Genomic DNA, 22,797 nt, shown 5'->3' on the forward strand with positions numbered 1-22,797 from the left:
TGATTGCAAGAACATAGAATTATGAACATTCTATTTATAATGCTAAAGCCACAAATTAGTTTGACAATTGATTCTTTTCTTTTTTACAGACATTAATGGTGAATTTAGGACTTTTACTAAATTAATTATGAAATGCATAAGAAATATGTACATTACGTCATCTAATTCACATGTCTGGGAGATAATATGAGAAAATTCGTATATGTGCAATTAAAGCATTTGATTTGTGTTTTGGCTTGCACTGATTATCCTGTTAAAAGATAATTATTTAGTTCCTCTAAAACAATAAGCTTAGGTCTAGTCTGAATTCCTCCTCTTCAAGGTACGCAAAAGTATCTGAAAACTCACCTATAGCTGATTGAAGGTCATCAGTACAGGATTATGATTCTTTTGGTTGAGTTGCTGGATAGAAACTAGTAAATTCTCAGCTGTAATCCACTCTTTCTCCTCAAATTATTGAAGAGGATTTAAGGAGACCTCTAGCTATTCTCTCCTCCCCTGAAAATGAAATGACTGGGTTTTCTCCTATAGAATATCCAAGTTGAGGTTCAGAATCAATGCAAGCTAATTTCACTTAAGAGAATAACATTCCTGAACCGTTGATCATAATAGAAATTTGTTTTACATCACTACTTTATAGCCATGAAAAAATATGCCAATGTGCAGTGTAGGTTAGATATAAAAATGTAATTAAGAACAACATTTCTGTATGCACTCTGAAAAACAGTATAGTGATGAAGCATGTTTATTATCATGCAAGAAAAGTTGTTGTTGTGTTAATTCCCAAGCTGCATTTTTTGGAAGTACAACCACATGAGAGAGCTGTATCCTATGAGGTCATAAGATTATATAAAACAGTTTATACTAGTTCCTTGTTTAGAGATCCCTCTTAACTAGAAAATCTTAGTCCACTGAGAAATATCAAGAATAAAAAAAAAAGATGTTGATGCTTTAATTGCTTAACTATAGCTGCTAGTTTGAAATCTTGTTCTCTCCACTGATTATTCTGCTTTAAAAGCTGGATTCTTGGCATTGTAAACTATTATTAATTGTTAAAATGATTAATGTCTCAGTATGCATTTAGTGCAAGTGGGGGTTTGAATAGAAAATTTGTAAGTTAAAATTTTTTCACTCTTGGAATGTGGATATGTTCTTGAGCAGAAACATGTTGTTTGGTTTTCATCTTTTATTTATATGATCTTTAGAGATAAAATATATAAAACAGAACATTTAAGTAGACATTTGATCCCATCCACATTTCTATGTCCTGATTTACTGAAAATACCACATAATTAAAAGCCCTTGAATTAATTTTATTGTGAATTGGCCAAAAGCCAGTAAATCTGCCAAAAAGAAGTGGAAAAGCTGTGAAGATGCCAACACAATTGAGGACTTCATCTCTACATATTTGTAAAATGGAAATGTATTGGACATTATAGGCATGGAATGACAGTGGGGTCAATTAAACCATAAGACAATGCTGAGACACCTTCATTATGACTTTTCCCTGGGTATAAGCTATGTCTTAATAGATGCATGTCTAGTCACAGACTGCACAGATGGATATAAAAGAAAACATAAAACATGTTTTTACCTATCAAATAATTATTTTAAATTTTTATTTAGTCAGTGAGTAACAAATGGACAGATAAGAGTCAATCATGTATTACAAATAGCATATTGACTTTGTGTGTAAAGATGAATTTTACTAATGATTAAAAAATAATGATTATAAAAACATAATTTTAATTTATTCATTTTCTTTTCAAATGTTTTTTATACTGAAGAATTCTTACTTTATTACTTTCATATACTTTTGATGCAAATTCAGGCAAATCAATGGTATCAAAATTTTACTTATCTTCAGGAACAATTATGACCATGTGGTGGAATGGAAAACTACTTGCTGATTTTATCTTTCTCTTTTGGTTGTCTAAATTCTACTATTACCCTCCACATTTCTCTCTCAAAGATAAAATTGGTGGTGCACCATTTTTTTTGTAACATTGTTCTGACACCCCCTTTAAATTTTCACATTTGTTCAAACAAATACTTCTTAGCCAAAACCAAATTTGGTAACTGGGTATGAAAATTCTTAGGTCATGCTCCAAAAAGTCAGCTCTAAATCAGAAACAAGAATGCATAATTAGTAACTGATGCATTTAATAAAAATGTATTGAATACTCTCTACCAGGCAGTATGCCAGGATCTGAGAATTTCCTTCCCGATTAAATCTAAAAAATCATATTATATATGGTCACAGAGGTTTCAATATTAGCCCAAAAAGGGGTATCTTCCCACAGTGAAATTGAATTCTTATTATTGTTTAACTGAAGGGTTCCACTGTAGCTGAAAAAATTTTCCATTCATTGAATATGATTAAAGGAGGTAAAATAAGGTTTATTTTTGTCCCCTAAGAGTCTTGGCCTGGTCCGTCACTCTAGGACTTGACACATAAAGGAAGATCACTATGTAATGATTTGAAGCTTTCTCATCTCATGAATATAAGAGACTATTTTAGTTTCTAGATATACTTTAAATACTAGATAAAAGTATGATGGATTGATAGACAAATGGGAATGCTATATAACACAGAGAAATTGTAAATACAAGTGAAATAAAAATTAAAGAAAATTGCACCTTGGACTAACATATAATATTTTATAATTTTGACCTTTCCTTATACTGATTAAAATTCCAAATGAAAAAATAAAAATAATTAACATTTCCTAACTATATAACATGCATTAGGTAATTTAAATATAGTGAGCCACTTATCTAAAAGCCTTTGACCATTATTCAAAACAAAGTACTCTCTTTCTTCCTTGTTTTCTCTATTCTACTGATCTAATTCCTCTTTCTAAATATATCCCTTTGAGTACTTGGGATAATTTGAAAATAAAACAATCTCCCTAATTTGAGTGGGGAATAAATATGGAAATGCTAATGTTAAGAAAATTTAGATGTGTTGGGAATTTCTTTAATTTCCAAACCTATTAACATAAGTCAGTTGTCATAAAATAAAGGACTGATTGTATTTTAGTATTTCTATATTTTATTCTATACTTGGAAGCATTTTGGGGAGTATCTTTACATAAAACAAATCTGTATAAAGTAATCCATTTCACAATCTTGAGAAAAATCTAAGCAAAGTACAATATTAATTCAATAAACAGAATACTTTTTTCCATACGGTGTCAAACATCAGATTGTTATTTACTATCCACCCAGGTGTTTCATTACAATGTAGAAAGAGTAGAATTATGAGCAGATACAAAATATTTAAAGTAATTTTATAGCAATACGCCAAGAAAACTAGGCAAAGATTTTTAGCCATGTTTCAATAACATGAAATCATCAAAATTGGTAACAATAAAATGGAAGCAATGAAGGATACATTTTAATTTTCCAAATTCTAGTTCTGAAGTTTAGTTAGATAGCTTTTTTTTCCAAATAAATAGCATTATATCCCATCTTTGACACTGATTGTAGATGCATATTATAAAGAAAATATGTCTTAATCATTGGGTAATTCAAAACTGTAATACTTCTTCCATTATGCAAATAAGTAAATGGTATTAGAATATAATCAAATTTCTTCAAGGTTGAAGGATATATAATTTGGCATTTCTATTCCATAATTGCATTAAAGTTGTAGTTCCACAGTTCCTTACAAATCTTAAGTATTTTGAAGTTATGACTTTGTTCATTATTTATTCCAGACAGATCCAAATTAAAAGATAAAGTCTTCCTTTGGGACTTCATAAACTTCTCCACTATAAAGCTATATGGAAATATTGAAGTTCATTTTAACTCATATTTATTTTGTGTGTTCAAGGTGTGATTAATGCATTCAAAAGAGGAGTAAGCTTAGGTCTATTTAAAACATTTTGTTTTAAAACGGTGTATGCAGAAAACAGGGGGAATGATAATGTAAAGTATGTAAGATTATTTTTCCAAAGAATATTAACAATGGATTTTTATAAAGTTTTAGTAGCATATGCAATTAATGAGCATTTTTATCTAGACTATCAGGAAAAAAAGAATCACAAATAAAAGTATTTTAAGGCATTTTCCAACAGCTTAGTTGACAATGTAAAAGCAGTTAATTATAGGTCTTTATAATGTTTTGCTATAATAATGCATTACAAAAAATTTACAAGAATTTATACTTTAAATTTTTCAAAAATACCTGGTAGATTCTATTATTACCTCTGTGTTATTGATAAGGAAATTATTAGTCAAATAATTTCCCAGGTTTATTTTCTTCATAAAAATAGGATGACCACAATATGAAGAGTCTTCTTATATCAAATATATTCTTTACACTTTTCATATCATTTAGAATTCAGATAAAAAGGCAGAGCAAACCTCCCCAACACACACACACATACACACACACAAAGAAGATAGATATGAGGATAGCCTTCTTTAATCTCCTATTTACAAATATTATGGGCCTAGGTATAGAAATATACATTACGAAAAAGGGATACTAAACTGCCAGTTCTAATGTGGCAAGGGGTCCTGAGGTTTTTTGCAACTATTTGTGCAAGGGGCTACCATTTATTTGAGAGATACCACTGGCTTTAGAATTAGACAAGGGTCTAGAGCAGGGCTTAATATGCTGCCTGCCGAAGGCTTACGGCAACCAATGTCCTGAGATGATGTACAGCTCAGTTCAGCTGAGTAATAATCAATGAAGTTTACACACTGTTTTGAAGCTTCTCTTGTGCTACACATTTGGGAGCTTGAGCATAATGGAGACCATGTAAATGGTGAGGAATGACAGTATTACACTTATAAGGGACACATGATTGAAAAACAAAATAATAGGAAATAAAAAATCACATTTCAGAGATTGCTCTGAGTTGAAAACATAACCCCAATTTACTTCAATATCCACATTTGCTTCAATACCACTCCCTTACCACATCCAACAAACAAAATCAGAAAACAAAAGCCAACACCAGCAACACAAGAAAAACAACAGAAAAATACCAGATTAGTTGATATGAGAAAACAGCCAATGATTTCCATCTCATATAGATTGGCATAGTAGAATATAGCTATGGGTAACTATGAACTTGATATTTATGACACTGAGACAAAATCAAAGAAGAGATGAATGGTAATAGAATTTGCAATGGGAAATTCTGCAACTGAGACCAAAAGAATGAAGATTTTTGAAACTCACTACAAAAATAGCAGTATCTTCATTTCCATGCTGCTGAGACAAATGCTATACAATATGTTGGCTTAACAACAGTTTATTGGCTCATGGTTTCTCAGAATAGAAGGCATGCTTCCTCCCAGGGTTGATGGCATCTGATTGTCCTGCCACCCTTGGTTCCTTGGCTTTCCCATTACAAGGCAATGTCTTCTCCTTTCTCTTCCAGGTTCTCACTGGCTTCCAGCTTCTGGCTTCTCCCAGTGGCTTTCCCTCTATAAGACTTCCTGTAATAGGGATTGACTCATTCTAATTGTTGGCCCCACCTTAACTAAAAATAACAGCTTCAAAATGTCCAATTTCAATGGGTTCACACCCACAGGAATGGGATTAAGACTATGAACATGTTTTTTCTGGGGTAACTAACTCAACCTGCCACAAGCAGCAAAGGGGATAATGCACTGAAACACAAATACATTCAAAGTACTCTGAATGTTTTAATATATTTATGGACTTTTACTAAGTATAATTCTCAACTCTCTCTGCATATATTGACACAAGGTTCATTAAAGTGCAATGCTCAGAAGTAGGATTATAAACTATATTCTGAGTTTAAAACTAGCACTACCATGGTTTTTGGAGCTATTCAAGGTAATGGGATGATGTTTCATTTGATATTTTTCAGATCACATTGTTTTATGATCATATAAATCAAACACACATGCATGGACACAGACACAAACACAGAACAAAATCAACAAAAACACAATTAATCCAGAATTTATAACTCAATTTGGGAAATGATAAAACCATTATCATTATTAAAGTCATAACTGGAAAATGTGTGAGAAAATTGTAGATAGAAGGCCTTTGGTTTAATTTCCAGAGACTTCCAAATACAGCAGTTGGCTAAATCATGGTGTGAGTTGAGTAACTAACTTGCATAACAGATGAGGGCTTGACTCAAAATCTCTAAAACTCATATGGGAGATAGAACAAAATTAGAAAAGAAAAAGGGGAAGAATAGAAAAATTGGGAATGCTTTCATTGCTTTTTACCTCATTTCTTAACCTCACTGAAAGTAAATTCATAAATTTCTCTACTTGAATTATCAGATCAAATATAGAGAGAACTGCAAATGCTTAAATAGCTTATCATCCTCATCTGGTAGGGATTAGTGTCACTGTTTTGTCCAACTTTACCAATTAGTTCAGTAATCAAATGTGTTTTCATTTCATTTAATATCCTAATTAAATGATTCTGAGATCCCAGTCTATGAATTACAGGAAGACTGCATTTCATCTCCAGCAAAACCTCTCTACACAAATCATCACTCACTCCTAGAAAAATCTCAGGTATCCCTGGGTGTAGTCTAGACCAATGGTCATGGCTGAGTATCTTGTTTCATTAAGCAAAAACAGGAGAGACTGATTATTGAGCTAAGTGGCCTCATACTTGATTGTTATTGCTGCTTTATAGAGTTCAGATGACTGCATCATTTCCTTAAAAATTTCTGATTCCCATTTCATTGAATGTTTCTACCACATAATGATATTGACACCAGAATTATGGTATCCAGCAGGCTAAGGCAAGGCTTTTCCCTTGTAGCTAGTGTTGTGACAGCTGAGGCTTGCAGTCTTCCTAAGTGGGCTCTGGGCCTTGCAGAGGAGTGCAGAGAATGGGACCTACCTTAGCATTGCTGGCAGCTCTATGCATGTTCTAGTGTTAGAGATAATATGGAAACAAAGATTGTCCCCACAACGTCAGGTTTGTTCGTAATTCCTGATAGTATTTTTGTGGTGAAAGGAATTTGGGCAGGCTAATAGAGGTGGGGTTTAAATCCCCCAGCATTATGTTTACCATCAAGCACTTCATCTCCTTTTCATCCCCTATGTAAATCAGTCCTTCTAATTGTAGACTTTCTGGTACTTTGGTTATCCCAGCCTTACCCCTCTGGACCTGATTTGTTGCCATAACTGAACTCTGACATAGCCTTCCTATGTATCAACTCTCTCCTCTCCAAGAAAGAGACAATCTCTTGTCTCAGAAATATCTAAAAAAGAAACTTGTGATCTTCCTGTAGGGACTTTTTTGGCCTCAAAAGTGGCAGGCTTCTCTTCCCCCCAAGTTTGTCCTACCCTCTACAGATTTTCCAGTTCCACTCAAAGACTCTGCCCACTGAGAGGGACTTCTCATTGGTTGACTTATACAGTAATTCATGACTCTTAACACTCCCAGCTCTGTGTGAGCCCCACTGGGTTATTATTTCTTTTGTAAAAATCAGGACTTCACCTGGCTTCCTCCTACCAGTATCACATGCACATATGGGACATTGAAAAGAGACTTCCAAATATTCAAAAAAACTTATCTCAGTGAGCATATCACAATACACCAAGTAAAATAGAATTTAGTTTTAAAAGGCAGACTCTAGTTACTCATTACTTGGGGCAATTGCCAAGTGGCATTGCCAACCCTCTGCTCAAGCATACAGTTTGGGTAACTTTTCACACTCTTGGGGGCATTGAATTAAAAAAGAAGTTTGTATGCAACCTATCCTTGATCCTTGCTGAAGTCATTAACTGCATTACTTTAATTTTAGAGACTCAACAGACCACCCTTTCCTTGGCCTAAGTGGTGTTAGATAACATTCAGTCCTTGACTTCCTGCTGGCAAGCCAAGGGGGATTCTGTGTAACTGCCAACACCTCATGTTGCCCCTATATCAGTAAAACTGACAAAGTAAAACAGCCCATCACAAGGTTTAAGAAAAAGCCTCTAATATCTCTAAATTAGAGCCAAATGGGTAATGAAACATTTTTTTTTCCCTGTCTTGGAAATTGTTGGGGCTCATGGTTATGTTCAATCTTCCAGGCAAGCCTGATCATGCTGTTTGGAATAATTTTGATAATGACCATGATCCACTATGGCCACAGACTAATTATCCTTTTTTTTTTTTTTACACAGTCCCTCAAAGTCCAAACATGTGAGTAGATGATGGGGCACCCTCAGTTTCTCATCTGGGTCCTGATAAATGAAGGGGTAGAATTGAGGATTTTGGCTTCAGGCAAAAATCTCATGTGTGATATTCAGGCCCAATCATAGGTAATTACAAAGGCAGGCCTTATGGGATAAAACTGCCCTCTCCAAACAGACTTAGTATGTGGCCAGTGTACTGTGTTCTCTGAAGGGATTCACAAGCACTCAGGCACCACTGGCCGTCCATGGTCTTACCCATATCTACATTCTTAACCTGAAGCCTTCCTCATGCACCTCTGCTGAGACCTCCTCATTGGAGGGGAGAAGAGGGCATTCTTGAATACACTTTTCCACTCTGACTCAGTATTCAGTACTTTTTCCTCTACAGACACTTTTCCCTCCTCCAGCTACCAAGTCCATAAAAATGCAGGAACCTTTAGTTCAGGGCTCCCTTGGCAGTAAGATGTCCCTACATCTGCACTGCTCTGACTCTCCTGGCAGCACTGTTCCCAGGAGAAAAGTTAAACAGGTGAGCTGGCAATTTTTCTACAGGTTGAACCCTTATACCATCACAGGAAGTTAGTGAAGGCTTGACTGCTATTTTCATTTTGACTTAATTGTCTTAATCAGCTTCCTTCAACACCTGGCAGTTCAGCTCAGCTGTCTCAGTTCAGATCTTGACAAAAGTCATCTGCAGTTCGTTCTTTATTTTCTCTGTACTACTTTCTGTAATTGGCATATTTTCCCCTAAATTCACTTATTTAAATTATTTTATCTCTACTAATTGATACATTGTAAAATTATACTATACTTTTAAAGATTTTTGTATACATAGTTTAAATAACTGCGTAGCATTACCAACTTAAAATGTCTACGAGCTTTCCATGGCTCCCCCCTTCCTAATTCCCAGTTTTCCCTCAAGAGTAAACTATTTTTGTCTGATTCCTCCACTTACTTCTTTCATATTTCTAAATATTCTACTGTTGTTTCTTGATTATTTTATCTTTGATTTAGCCATATTCAATGGTTAATTGATTATCTAATGTATTTGACATCATGGGTAGGAGTTTTACGGGTTTGGCAGAGAAGGGGTATCAACTGCTACAACATAAACAGAATATAAGCAAAGAGAAAAGGAAACAATTATCAACTGCCAGTAAAACGAAGAGAGTAATAGATGAAAAATACATTTATAATATAGTAATATGGCTTGAATGCACTACAACATATATATGTGCATAGTATAAAATTGCTATAGATTTTGGGTTCTTCAACAACAAAAGTGCATGTAAAAACTAGTAATAGCTGGGGGTATATAAGAAACAAATCCTCAAATTACTTAGTAGGAAGTAAATAGAAAATGGCTAAACTTTTTCCCCAACTTAATTGTTTAGGTATCTTAATTATGCAACTTGCCTTTTCTGGTGGAATGTTGGTGGTAGTGACATTGCACAATTTCTGAGCCTAATTCCTAAGAGGCTGTGTGTATTTTGTCCCTCTTGTACTTCTACTATTTCCATGATAACAAGAAGTGCATCTGCAGATTGGGCCAAGTTCACCTGAAGTAGTCTGGGCTTGGCAGGGCTTCCCTCCAAGTTGTGGACTAAGTGCTGATTTCATTCATTCTACTGGGTCAACAGGCTACCCAGTGCTTCTTGTAGAAATGTTCATGTTGTTTGCCCCTGAGTTTTGAGGTGGGGAATCGCACAACTTTATTGTAGCCATAAATAATGAATGCAACCTCCCTTTTACATGTTGGAAGTTTCTAAAAACATCTGATGTTCATTTGCTCTTCACTCTTATTCAGAGCTAAGCAATAAGCACTGTTTAGGACCTAGATGTCTGTTTCTGTGGGAAGGGATGGCCAGGTCTGACCCATTGTGGGCTCCACCATTGCATCATAAAGATACTAATGACTTTTTTGTCATTCAGACACAAGCTTTTTCAAACATGATTTTAGTAGGCCTTTTCTTTCCAATGAGTCACTTTAACCAGGGAAAAATTTTCCAATTTTCTGTCTAGGAGGTAGAAAACTCATTGCTAGTGCCCAGGCAGCTGATTTTTGAATTGGCAGTAAGGACCTCACCTTCATTGTGCTTACCTCCACTTAAACCCCATATTTTCATTAAGGCATTGTTTTCTACCCTCTGCTGTGTAGAAGTTTTTGGGTGGAATATTTCTAGTGTACCTCTTCTGGAGAGAATATGTCCTTCTTATGCCAAGTGGAGCAGTTATTCTGTGGGATCAGGAGTAAAGGAGGAAATCTGTGTGACTGCTTTTTATTCCATCTTTATTAATAATAATGAGAACAGCAAACACATATAGTAATAACCAGATGCATGCACAGTTCCAAGTGTTTTACACTTGATTCCCTCTACAACTCTTTGTGGTAGGTACTATTAGTACTCCCAAATTACAGACAAGGAAACTAAGGCAATGAATAATTGAGTAACTTGATCAAGGTAACAGTGTTTGGGCCCACATGGAGTTCATGAAAGCATGAGATGGTGCCATGGCAAGACCTAAAAACACAGCAGGCACTGAAGTAGACATAGATTTATTAGGATTTATTAACTGGAGAGAGTCTCCAGTGGCAGCAGTCTAGAGGGGTAGCACTCCACAGAGGGGTAGGAGTGCAAGGGTTTTTAGATTTTAGAACAAAGACATTCCATATAGTATGAGGTCATTGGGCCTATAGAACAGTTATTAAAGAGTCTTAAGATCTGATCTTTTACTAAGATCAACGTTTAAGTCTAAGTTGCAATCAGTTCCATCCCATCTTTTCTCTCTGGGGAGGTTGTTTTCTTTCTTGACTTTTGCCCTAACCATGCACAGAGTTACGTGCTTGAGGCTTCATTCCTATTTAGGAGGTGACCCAGGCCCTGGGCCACGATACATGCATTTGCAAAAGTCAAGAAGGGCTTGAGAATCCCTTAACCATTATACTAAACTGCTGCTCAAGCATTTGAATATTCATTCTCATTTAGTCTATGCTAAATCCCCACTTTCAGAAGTATGGGCATATGGAATCCTGAAACTCATTTTATGTGCTTCTTATTGTATACTTCCTCATACGTATTTTGATATCACTTTTTCTGCTCTCCTGAGGCAGTAATCATCCATCTTTTTTCTATATTAAAAAAAAACATGATGTCATTACTTAATTTTTGTTCTTTGTTTTTGTCTGGTTATGTTTTTTGCAGGAGTAAACTGATACATTTTTATTCTGTGAGTTTTAACCAAAAGTAATTCCTAGATGAAGTTGTTATATCTTTCTAAGTCAATATAATACATTGTCTCTTTGTATTTCCATTGAACAGAACAAAAAAGTGGTTGAATTTTACTAACTTTGGTAACAGATAAATTCAGAAGTGTTATCAGGCATTGTGAGATGGAAGATCCTCCAATGGGATAAAGTAGATAATGAGTACTTAGTTAAGCATTTTACCCATTATTAACAATTTTACTCTCTGCATCATGTTTCCAAAATGTGTGGAGCATTGCAAGGGCTACAGACTTATTTCTTTCCTCATAGAGCATCACTTCTGTGCTGCCTATTGTCTTGTCCAGAACTGTGGCATAGGTGGCCAGCCTGCTTTGCATTTTTATTTGGTAGCATGTCTCAGTGATAAAGTCGGCTTTAACTGGTTCCATGACATAGCTTGCCCTTCAATGGCGGCATGATTCAGAGGTTTGTCTTGCTTTAGTAGAACCCATCTGACCCAGTGATTCTAATGTTCACATCTGCAAAGGCAGCCAATAACTAATGGTATTGATGGTGCTCCTTTATATTGTGTCTTTCCACCAAATTTCTTGCTGAAGTAGAACAAGCCTCCAAATAAGAACTCCTTAGAAAAATCTAATATTACTCTTTTTCACAACTCACTATCACTTCTTAGTATCTCTAGAGAATGGATTTTTCTCTTTTACCCATATCCTAAAGTCATGTACACCTTATTTTTATTCACACCAAGAAAGAGTGATGAATGTTTTCCAGGCAAGCTTTCATGTCCCTTATGGTTAATTTTTTTTTTAATTGGTCAATTTATCAGGGCTTATAGTAAAGATATTTTAAGAAGGAATCAAACTGAATTAGGATGAAGAAACCATTTTGGATGATATTTGGTATCAATTAGTTATTGCTGAATGGAATGTTTTGAGAGTTTCCCAAGAGACTATACTGATTCTAAATTGGAAAACATCTCAAGTAGTTGACAGTAGAGCTTGTGTTGAACTAAGATCTCAATATAAAGTAAATCTTTTGAAAAAACAAGTTATCGTTCTTATTTACAGCAACCGAATTCACCAAGAAATCTCACCTTTGTAAAAGATACACAATTACTTGTGTAGTATTAGTAAACATTTATAAAATACAAATATTTTGATTGGTGAACACTTCTCTAGCACACAAATGCAACAACCTTTCTTAATTCAAATCTATGGTTCTTTTAATATGTTGCTTAAATGATTTTATTCATGTTAAAGCATAATTTTCCAAAGAGAAGAAAGTATATTCCTAGATAAATTTAGATATTGCACAGCACTGCACACATTGTAGTCAAATAATAATGTTAAGCTGTCAGTGCCATCTGTACTTCTGGGGCGGTTCCTGCATTTAAAATTTATCAGAGATTCATGCTGTTCATTAGAATATAATTTTATTAAAAAAATCTATTTAGCCCAAGACTGTTAAATTTGCAGGGCAAAGTGACAGTTATTACAAATGGCCAAGGAATGGTAAGAAAATGTATTATGTCACAAAATAATGTTAATGTACTTACAGTATATGTCTGCTTTATTTAAAGTTGGCATTGCTATTGTCATTATTTTTATGAGTGTAACTGTAGATGAGACATATTAATGAAATTCCCACGTATCCTTTCCATATATGGAGGAAGGAATAGTCTTAGGACATACCAAACTATTCTAAGTGGTTTGCATGACATTTTATGACATGTGACTAAAATATAACTAGACAAAGTTTTTTAATTAACAAATTACCACAAGTTTATAATTACTCTTGTTTATCTTGAATTTTAAAGGAATTATGCCCATACATTTTATTATTTATTACTTTTTATGGTTTCACATAAAGTGAGTGAACTCCAGAGTTTTTAAATGAATTTTTTTAATTTATTTATTTTTTATTGAGATTATTCAGATACCATACAACTATCCAAAGTCCCAAAATGTACAATCAATTGCCCACAGCACCACCATACAGCTGTGCATCTATCAACACAATTATTTTTTTTCAATTTTTAGAACATTTTCACTACCCCAAAAAAAAGAAACAAAGACAAAAAAAAGGAAACTCACATCCTCCCATACCCCTAACCATGCCCCCCCTTGCTCCATTATTGATTCATAGTTTTGGTATAGTACATTTGTTACTGTTGATGAAAGAATGTTGAAATATTACTAACTGTAGTATATAGTTTGCAATAGGTATATATTTTTTCCCTATATACCTCTCTATTATTAACCTCTAGTGATAGTGACATAGATTTGTTCTAGTTCGTGAGAGAGATTTCTAATATTTGTATAATCATGGACATTGTCCTCCACAAGATTCACTGTTTTATACATTCCCATCTTTTAACCTCCAACTATCCTTCTGGTGACATGCGTGACTCTGAGCTTACCCTTTCCACCACCTTCACACACCTTTTAGCACTGTTAGTTATTCTCACAACATGCTACCATCACCCCTGTCCATTTCCAAATATTTAAGTTCACCCTAGTTGAACATTCTGCTCATAATAAGCAACTGCTTCCCATTCTTTAGCCTCATTCTATATCCTGGTAACTTATATTTCATGTCTATGAGTTTACATATTATAATTATTTCATATCAGTGAGACCCTGCAATATTTGTCTTTATGTGTCTGTCTTATTTCACTCAATATAGTGCCCTCAAGGTTTCTTCATCAACCCATTTCTTTTAAGATGGTTTTGTTCAAACACTATATATTCTGTCCTAAGTAAACAATCGTTGGCTTCCCATATAGTCACATATTTATTTATTGAGCACCATCACCACTCTCTATATAAGGACATTTCTTCCACAAAGATGGAGAAAGGGTCAAAGAAGGCAGAGGGGCAAAAGAAAAAGGCAAGAGAAAGAGAGAAAAACAAACAAACAAAAAAACCTGATAGCTGGAAGGTGACAAAAGGAGAGATAACATTAACCTAAAGTAGAATGAAGAGCCAGACAACATCACCAATTCTGGGAGTCCCATACCCAGCTCCTATTCCCCATCCCTCTATAGGCATTTAGCTTTGGTATATTGCTTTTGTTACATTAAAGAAAGCATAATACAATGTTTCTGTTAATTCTAGCCTCTAGTTTGCATTGATTGTATTTCCCCCCAATCCCACCCTATTTTTAACACCTTGTAATGTTGACATTCATTTGTTCTACCTCATGTAAAAACATATTTGTACCATTTATTACAATCATTGAGCATCCTAGGTTTCCCTGAGTTACACAGTCCCTGTCTTTATCTTTTGTCTTTTGTTCTGGTGTCCCACATGATCCCAGCCTTCCTCTTTCAACCATATTCACAGTCATCTTTGTTCCATGTACTCACATTGCTGTGCTACTATCTCCCAACATTGTTTTCCAAACCTCTCACTCCTGTCTTTTTCCTTTCTGTCTGCTGTGCTTCCTTTAGTGCTTCCTGAAGAGCAGGCTTCTTGTTCACAAACTCGGTCATTGTCTGTTTGTCAGAGAATATTTTAAGCTTTCCCTCATAACTGAAGGATAGTTTTGCCGGATATAGGATTCTTGGTTGGTGATTTTTCTCTTTCAGTATCTTAAATATATCACCCCACTTCCTTCTTGCCTCCATGGCTTCTATTGAGAAATCCACACATAGTCTTATCAAGCTTCCTTTTTATGTGATAGATCGTTTCTCTCTTGATGCTTTCAGGATTCTCTCTTTATCTTTGATGTTTGATAATCTGATTATTAAGTGTCTTGGCGTAGGCCTATTCAGCTCTATTCTGTTTGGGGTATGCTGCACTTCTTGGATCCATAATTTTATGTCTTTTATAAGAGATGGGAAATTTTTATTGATTATTTACTCTATTATTGCTTCTGCCCCTCTCCCTTCTCTTCTCCTTCTGGGACACCAATGACACATAAATTCTTGCTTTTCATTTTGTCCTTAAGTTTCCAGATATGTTGCTGTTATTTTTCCATTCTTTTCTCTATCTGTTCTTTTGTGTGTAGGCTTTCAGTTTCCTTGTTCTCCAGTCCTTGAGTGTTTTCTTCTGCCTCTTGAGATCTGCTGTTGTATGTTTCCAGTGTGCCTTTCATCTCTTGTGTTGTGCCTTTCATTTCCATAGATTCTGCCAGTTGGTTTTTTGAACTTTCAATTTCTACCTTATGTACGTCCTGTGTTCTCATTATATGGTTCATCTCTTTTGCCATATCTTCCCTAAACTTTTTGAATTCACTTATTATTAGTTGTTTCGATTCCTGCATCACAGTTGAAGTGCAAGTTTGTTCCACTGACCAGGCCATAACCTCATTTTTCTTGGTGTAGGTTGTAGTTTTCTGTTGTCTAGGCATGGTTTCCTTGGTTACCTCAATCAGGCCTCCCTAGATCAGAATGGGCTAAAGTCCCAGAAAGAAGAAATATTCAGTATCCGGTTCCCCTGAGGGTATGTCTTAGAAAATTGGTACACCCTCTGATGCCTCCGGTCACTGTGCTTTTCTGCCCAGCAGGTGGCGCCTGTTAGCCTATAATTCTTGACTGGTGTAAGGAGGTGTGGCTCTTTTTCCCCAAGTTCTGAATGAAAGGCAGGTAGTAGAGCTGGGCCCCACCCCTTTCCTCTTAGAGAAGACAGATGCCCTAGGGGGGGGTCATTAGCATTTCAGTGGTCTCTCTCTGCCTGTGCTATACCTTGTCTGGGTCACAGAACTGGGAACTGAAAATGGCTGAGGCTTTCTCCACTGAGTTGAAAAAGGAACAGAGCTGGTCCGAGGTGACCCTCTGGCTCTCCAAGGTCAGTCATCACCCAAAGCCTCTGTCTACTTCTTGGGGATTCATACCTCGTAGTGAGCAGTTCACACTCACTAATTAAAACCCCAGTTGGAGCTCAGCTGAGCTATATTCACTTGCTGGGGGAACGCTTCTCTCTGGTACCACAAGGCTTTGTAGCTTGGGCTGGGCGGGGGGGGGTCCCGATTTGAATCTGCAGTTTTTACTTACAGATTTTACACTCTGATCTCGGGCATTCCTCCCAATTCAAGTTGGTGTATGATGACTGGAAGGTCACGTTTGTCCCCCCGCAGTTATTCTGGATTATTTACTAGTTGTTTCTGGTTTTTTTTCAGTTGTTCCAGGGGGACTACTTAGCTTCCACTCCTCTCTATGCTGCCATCTTAGAACCTTCTTTAAATGAATTTTGAATTGATATTAAGGAACAGAATATCAGCTCAAGAGAAGAGAATTGAAATGTGTTAAGAGAAATGGAGGACAAACAAATCAGAGGTTTATGGTTATAGACTATTTAATAAAACTTTAACTGTCAACTGCCGAAGATTACAGATGTTTGAATTCAGCTACTCAGTGGGGAATACAAGCTAATGTAAAGTCAGAGACAGTGGTATATATAAAGTAATTTCAAGTTTCTGTTGGCTATTTATGGGGGACAGTAACAAGGGAAACATATTCAGTTCAGTTTACCAAATGCTTATTGACATTATTTTGTATCAGTTGCTAGGCTACAGATACAATGATGATTAAAATGCAGTATCTACTCCTCAGATGCTAATACAGGAGATGGAAAACAGGATGACTACAGGAAATAGCACACTGTATTAAAATAACAGGAAGATTGAGCTTTGGCACAGATTGGAAGGCAGAAGACAGGGATAGGACATTGAACCTAATTTATAAGTTGAAGATAACAGACAAATTGGTATCTACCCATATCTGTTCATGCAATATTTATTGGGCATCCATTGAAACTAAGCTTCCTTGATAGTTTCTGGATATACAGTGGTGGTAAAGATAAAAGTCCCTGCTATCAAGAGGAGATTATGTAAATTATGTAAATAATACATGCCCTGTTAGTTTAGTTGACATTATCTCTGGTAGGATCATATTTATTGACTAAGTAAGGGCTCCTTATTCTTTAAAGAATGAATGATTTTTTTTCATGAAACTGTCAACTTTTGAAATTTAACAAATATGAAACAATCCTTTATAAATTTATATAATTATATAAATTTATATAAATTTATATAATTATATAAATTTATATAAATTTAAATAAAATTATATATTATTTATATAAATAATATATAAATAAAATTATACATTATTTATATAATAAATATAGTTATTTGAACACCACACCTTACCCCAGTATCACACACCAAACACTTAGATAAAACGAAAATTTAGCATCTCTCTCATTCTTAACATCCTTTAGAAAGACCTCCTTTGACTGTTTCCCCCCACTTCATTCCTTTTTGCTTTCATTCCTCTTAGCATGACCCCATTGTTTACTCTTCAGTTGTCAGCCTTTGTATCTAACAAAGTGCAGATTTCCTAGATAGGGTCATTTGTTATGTTTTGAGTACACAGCTAATAAAGAATAATTCACAAAATGATAAAAAAAATGACTAACACAAATGTGAATATAAAATAAATGCATCAAAATTTCATTCAATCCATTAATTAGTGAAATTCCAACTCAAATTTTTCAAAAAAAAGTAAAATCACTATTTTCTCACAAATATATCATGACTATGTTTCAAATATTTTATTTAACATTTAATTAATAACATATCAGTAAGGTATTATCATTGATTCAAAAATCATTTGAAAAATTAAGATGCTTATAGAAACAATTGCTGGATTCGACCCTAAACTGGTTAATGTCCTTCACAGTCATAAATCAGGACCTTTCAGGGACCCTTGATCACTAAATAAATAGTGATGCCAACAAAGTATGTTCCCTTGTATATTCTTTTGGTATGAATATGAATATGTTCACATCTGTATGGCACTGATAAGAATAAGTACAATACAGCTTTTTGCCTTATTTAAAAGTTTCAGATAAAATTTCAGGCACATTTAAATCTCTCCCCATGTATGCTCCTTGAAAACTCTAGAGAAAATACACTTCCTGCTTTAACTTGGCCTTAGACCTCATCTCAGAACCCTGATCTCCTCCATTCATTTTCGTACTTATAAATGTAATTCTGCTTAGACAATATTGCAAACTCCAGACAAAAATCTTTCAACATCTTTAGAGGAAAAATCAAAATTTACAATTTTTTCTCTTTGATGACCTTCCAAATGTTTTCAATAGTTGGTCTTTCTATTATGTTTGAAAGGTAGTCTCTTGAAATGATAAATCCCATTTACCAAGTTAATTTTCAAAATAATAATTTTGTGCATTGATTTTATATGTGTATATCAGACAGGCAGCCTGCATTTCTAAATGTCTGGCTTGTAGCTCAGCAAGAGAGTTTAAAATTATAAGATAAAGTGGAAGAAAATGATACTTTGTAAATAGATCACATGGTATTCATCCTGATTATGTAGGTGTCTTTCAATATTGTTGAATTAGTGATTATTTAAAATTCTTTTTCACTAAACACATTGGTAAAAAGGGAAAACATATATAAAATGATCACCAAAGACAAACCAAAGGCATTGGCTCAAATTCAATAATCATTTCATATATGAACTGTTTTTATTTTAGAAATAGATGGATGCATTCCTAGAATGACAAAGTAGGTCTCAGAAACAGAAAGCAGTATTATGATGTAAAAATACAGAAGCATAATTATTTAAACAGAATTACAGATGAACAGAGTTATTATCCAGATAGTTAATTGGCCCTGGGCATCATAATAGAATAACTAGAAAAGGGAATATGAAAAGGAATATAAAAACCAGAATACAGAAAGAGCTATTTTTATTTGCTGATGATTTAATTATACATGTGGAATAAAGAGAAATAATTATAATACTTCTGAAATTTTAAAGTGCAATTAAAAATTTTATAGAAAAATCAGAGGTTTTATAAAAATCAATACATAATTAAAAAACAACCAATTTGATCAATAGTAAATAATACAATAAAATATATAATCAAGATTTTAAGAACTATGAAAGCCCAATATGAAGACAATTTTACAAATGTTTTGAAGGACCAAATATACACCTTAATTAAAGAAAATATGCAGTGAAGGGAACATATGTTTTTGGAAATTTAGAGTAATATACCATTTCCCACACTAATTAAAAATAAAACCCCTTAATACTGTATGTAAACAAACATCCAAAGACACTAAGTTGTTGAGAGAAGGTAGATCGATTAGGGATCTCCTGACCTGAGGAATGACATGGTGGGCTTTTTTTTTTTTTATTTCCTCATAGATCCTAGATATGGAGCTGAAGAAGCTGACAACACAGGAAAAGCAATAGTCACATGCACAAAATTTCCTAACAAAAGCCTTCTCTTTTTAGACAAAGGACCAGTTAGGAGGCAATCTAGAAAAAGAGAAAATTTTAGACAATGTAAGTGTCCTGGACTTGCTGAAACAAACTGCCACAAACTTGGCTGGTGCCTTTAAACAGGACAAATTTATTCTCTCATATTTCTGGAGGCTAGAAGTCTGAAATCAAGGTATTTGGAGGGCCATACTCCCACTAGAGGCTCTCAGAAGGACTCATTCCTTACATTGCCCAGATTCTGCTGGCTGTCCATTCTTTGTGGACTCTAATCAGTACCTACATGTTTACATGGTCTTTTCTTCTGTGAGTCTCTTCTCTGAGTCACTTAAAGGATAGTTGTCATTAAACTTAGTTCCCACCACTATAATCCAGGGCAATCTCATATTGAAATTCTTTAATTAATTATATCTGCCAAGACCACTGTGATGATTGGGAGGCTTTATGAACCCAGGAAAGTATGTTCTCAAGTTTATCCATTCCTGTGGGTGTTAGACCTATTGTGGGTGGGACCTTTTGATTTTGTTATTTCAATTGAAACATGACCCACATCATTTAAGGTGGGTCTTATCCTCTTATTGGAGTCCTTTATAAAAGGATAACACAAATAGAGATGAAATTAAGAGAAGCTCACAGAAAAAAAGTCCCCAGAGTATCTAAGAGAGACAGAAGCTAAAAGAAAGGACTCCCAGAAAATAGAGAGGAAGCCAATGAAGCCAGAAGTGGGAAGCAATAAAACCCAGTAGATAAAGACCAGCAGATGCTACCATGAACCTTCCCATGTGACAGAGCAGCCCAAGCTCACTGGGAGCCTGCCTTCAAAGTCCAGGTATTGTCTTCTTGATGCCTTGGTTTGGACATTTTCAAGACCTAAGAGCTGTAAATTGTAAGTTAATAAATCCCTATTGTAAAAGCCAAGCCATTTCTGCTATATTGTATTTTGTCAGCTTTAGCAAACCAAAATTATCACTATCCTACATAAGGTCACATTCACGGGTTCTGTGGATTAGAACATGGATGTATTTGGTTGGCAGACATCATTTAATTCACTTCAAACAATAACTGCACTACAATCCAAATACCTAAGGAAAAACTGTGGCCCCATGACCACCAATGTCCACAAAGACCAAGTTAGAATTCTAACTTACAAGGCTATAACAAGGAATCCTGACACCTCCACCAAGGTGGTGTTAGAATAGGACAAATAGGATCATGAGACTTTCATTCTTGCCATCTGTTAAAGAGTTTCCATGCTGCTGTCATTGAAGAGCATGTGGGTAGTCTGAACACTCACCTTCACCAGCAGCAATGAAGACTCTCCTTCCTCAAGTGTCAATGCTGTCAAATGAGGAACCTGGCTATAAGCATTCCCCTTTCCCTTCTGGAAAAGCATCAGAGAAATCCAGCTAAAATATAATTTAAATAAGATCCAGAGACTCAGAACATATTTTAAAATGTCCAGATTTTAATCAAAATCATCTTGAAAACTAAGATGATATTAAACTGGATGAAGAAATACAATAAATGGATTCAAACACAAAAATTAAAGATACACTGGAGTTATGTGGAAAAGAATTTAAAACAGTTTTATAAAAATAAAATGAGCAATTTAAAACATACTTAAAACAAATGAAAAATTAGAAAACCTCATCAAGGAAATACAAAGTGTCAGAAAAGAAACAGAAGGTATAAAGAAGAACTAAATAGAAATATTCAAACTGAAGGCTAAATTAACTGAAATGAAAAGCTCAGTGTCTAGACTCAACAGTAGAATGGACAGGGTGAGGAAAGAATCAGGGAATAGGATGAAGGAAAAATAGAAAGTATACAATCTGAAAGCAAAGAGAAAGCAGAGTAAAAGAAAAAGAGAAAAGAAAAGAAAAGAAAAGGACAGAACCTCAGGGACCTGTAGACAATACAGAGGATCCAACATTCATGTCATTGGAATCTCAGAAGGGGAGGAGAAATAAGGTGGGGATGGAAATGTACTTGAAGAAATAGTGACTGGAAACTTCCTAATCTGATAAGACACATGTTCAAATAGGTGAGAAAACTCCAATTGGAGAAAATGCAAATAAATCTCCAAAAAGACACTACATAATTAAGCTTTGGAAAACTGAAAACAAAGAAAACCAATTGAAAGCAACCAGAGGGAAACAACATTCTAACTTCAGGGGACAAAAGGATTTGACATCATAGTTTTGATATGATGAAAGGAAACATCTGTCAACCTAGAATTTTATACATAATGAAAATATCCTTTGGAAATAAAGGGGAAATAAAGATGTTCTCAGATGAAGGCAAAGTAATAGAATTTGCCACAAGTAGGCAGCTCCTAAAAGAATAGCTAAAAGAAGTTCTCTAAACAAAAAATAAATTATAAAAGAAGGAATCTTGTGACATTAGGGAAAGAGAAAACCATGATAAGGAAAACTACAGGTAAAACAACAGGCTCCCCTTCTTGAGTTCTCTGAATTATATTTGAGTATTGATCCAAAAATTATAACATCTTATATTGTTTTAAATATATGTAGAAGAAATATGTAAGGCAAATATATTATTAATGGAGGAGGCTAAAAGGACATAAGGGTAGGTAAGATCTCTATACTTCACTAAAAATGAAAAAATGATGACAAAAGTAAACTGTAAAACTTGTGTATATATAATGTAATACATTGAGCAATAATTAAAAAATACAAAGGGATAAATTGGGAAACTATAGATAAATAAAAACATAATTTAAAAAATGTTCAATTCACCCAAAGAAAGGAAAGAAAAAAAAAGGAAAAATAAAGTGAACAAATAGAAAATAAAATAAAATGGCAGGCTCTGTGATAGCACATTAATAATTACATTACATGTAAATAGTCTAACTACAGATATTAAAAGACAGAGATTGGAAGAGAAGGTGAAAAATCAGGATCTCATTGTGTGTGGTCTACAGGAAACTCACTTCAGTTGCAATATAGGCAGGGTGAAAGTAAAAGGACAGAATACATGTCAAGAAAATAATCTAAGGAAATCAAGAATGGATATATTAATATCAGGCAAAGTAGACTTTAGAGCAAAGGAAACACCACAAAGAGCAATATTATATAATGATAAATGGATCAATCCAACAAGATGACAGCAAAATCCTAAATCTGTGGGCCACAAACAACAGAGT

The sequence above is a fragment of the Choloepus didactylus genome, chromosome 1 (assembly GCF_015220235.1).
Source record: "Choloepus didactylus isolate mChoDid1 chromosome 1, mChoDid1.pri, whole genome shotgun sequence".
Taxonomy (NCBI): domain Eukaryota; kingdom Metazoa; phylum Chordata; class Mammalia; order Pilosa; family Megalonychidae; genus Choloepus; species Choloepus didactylus.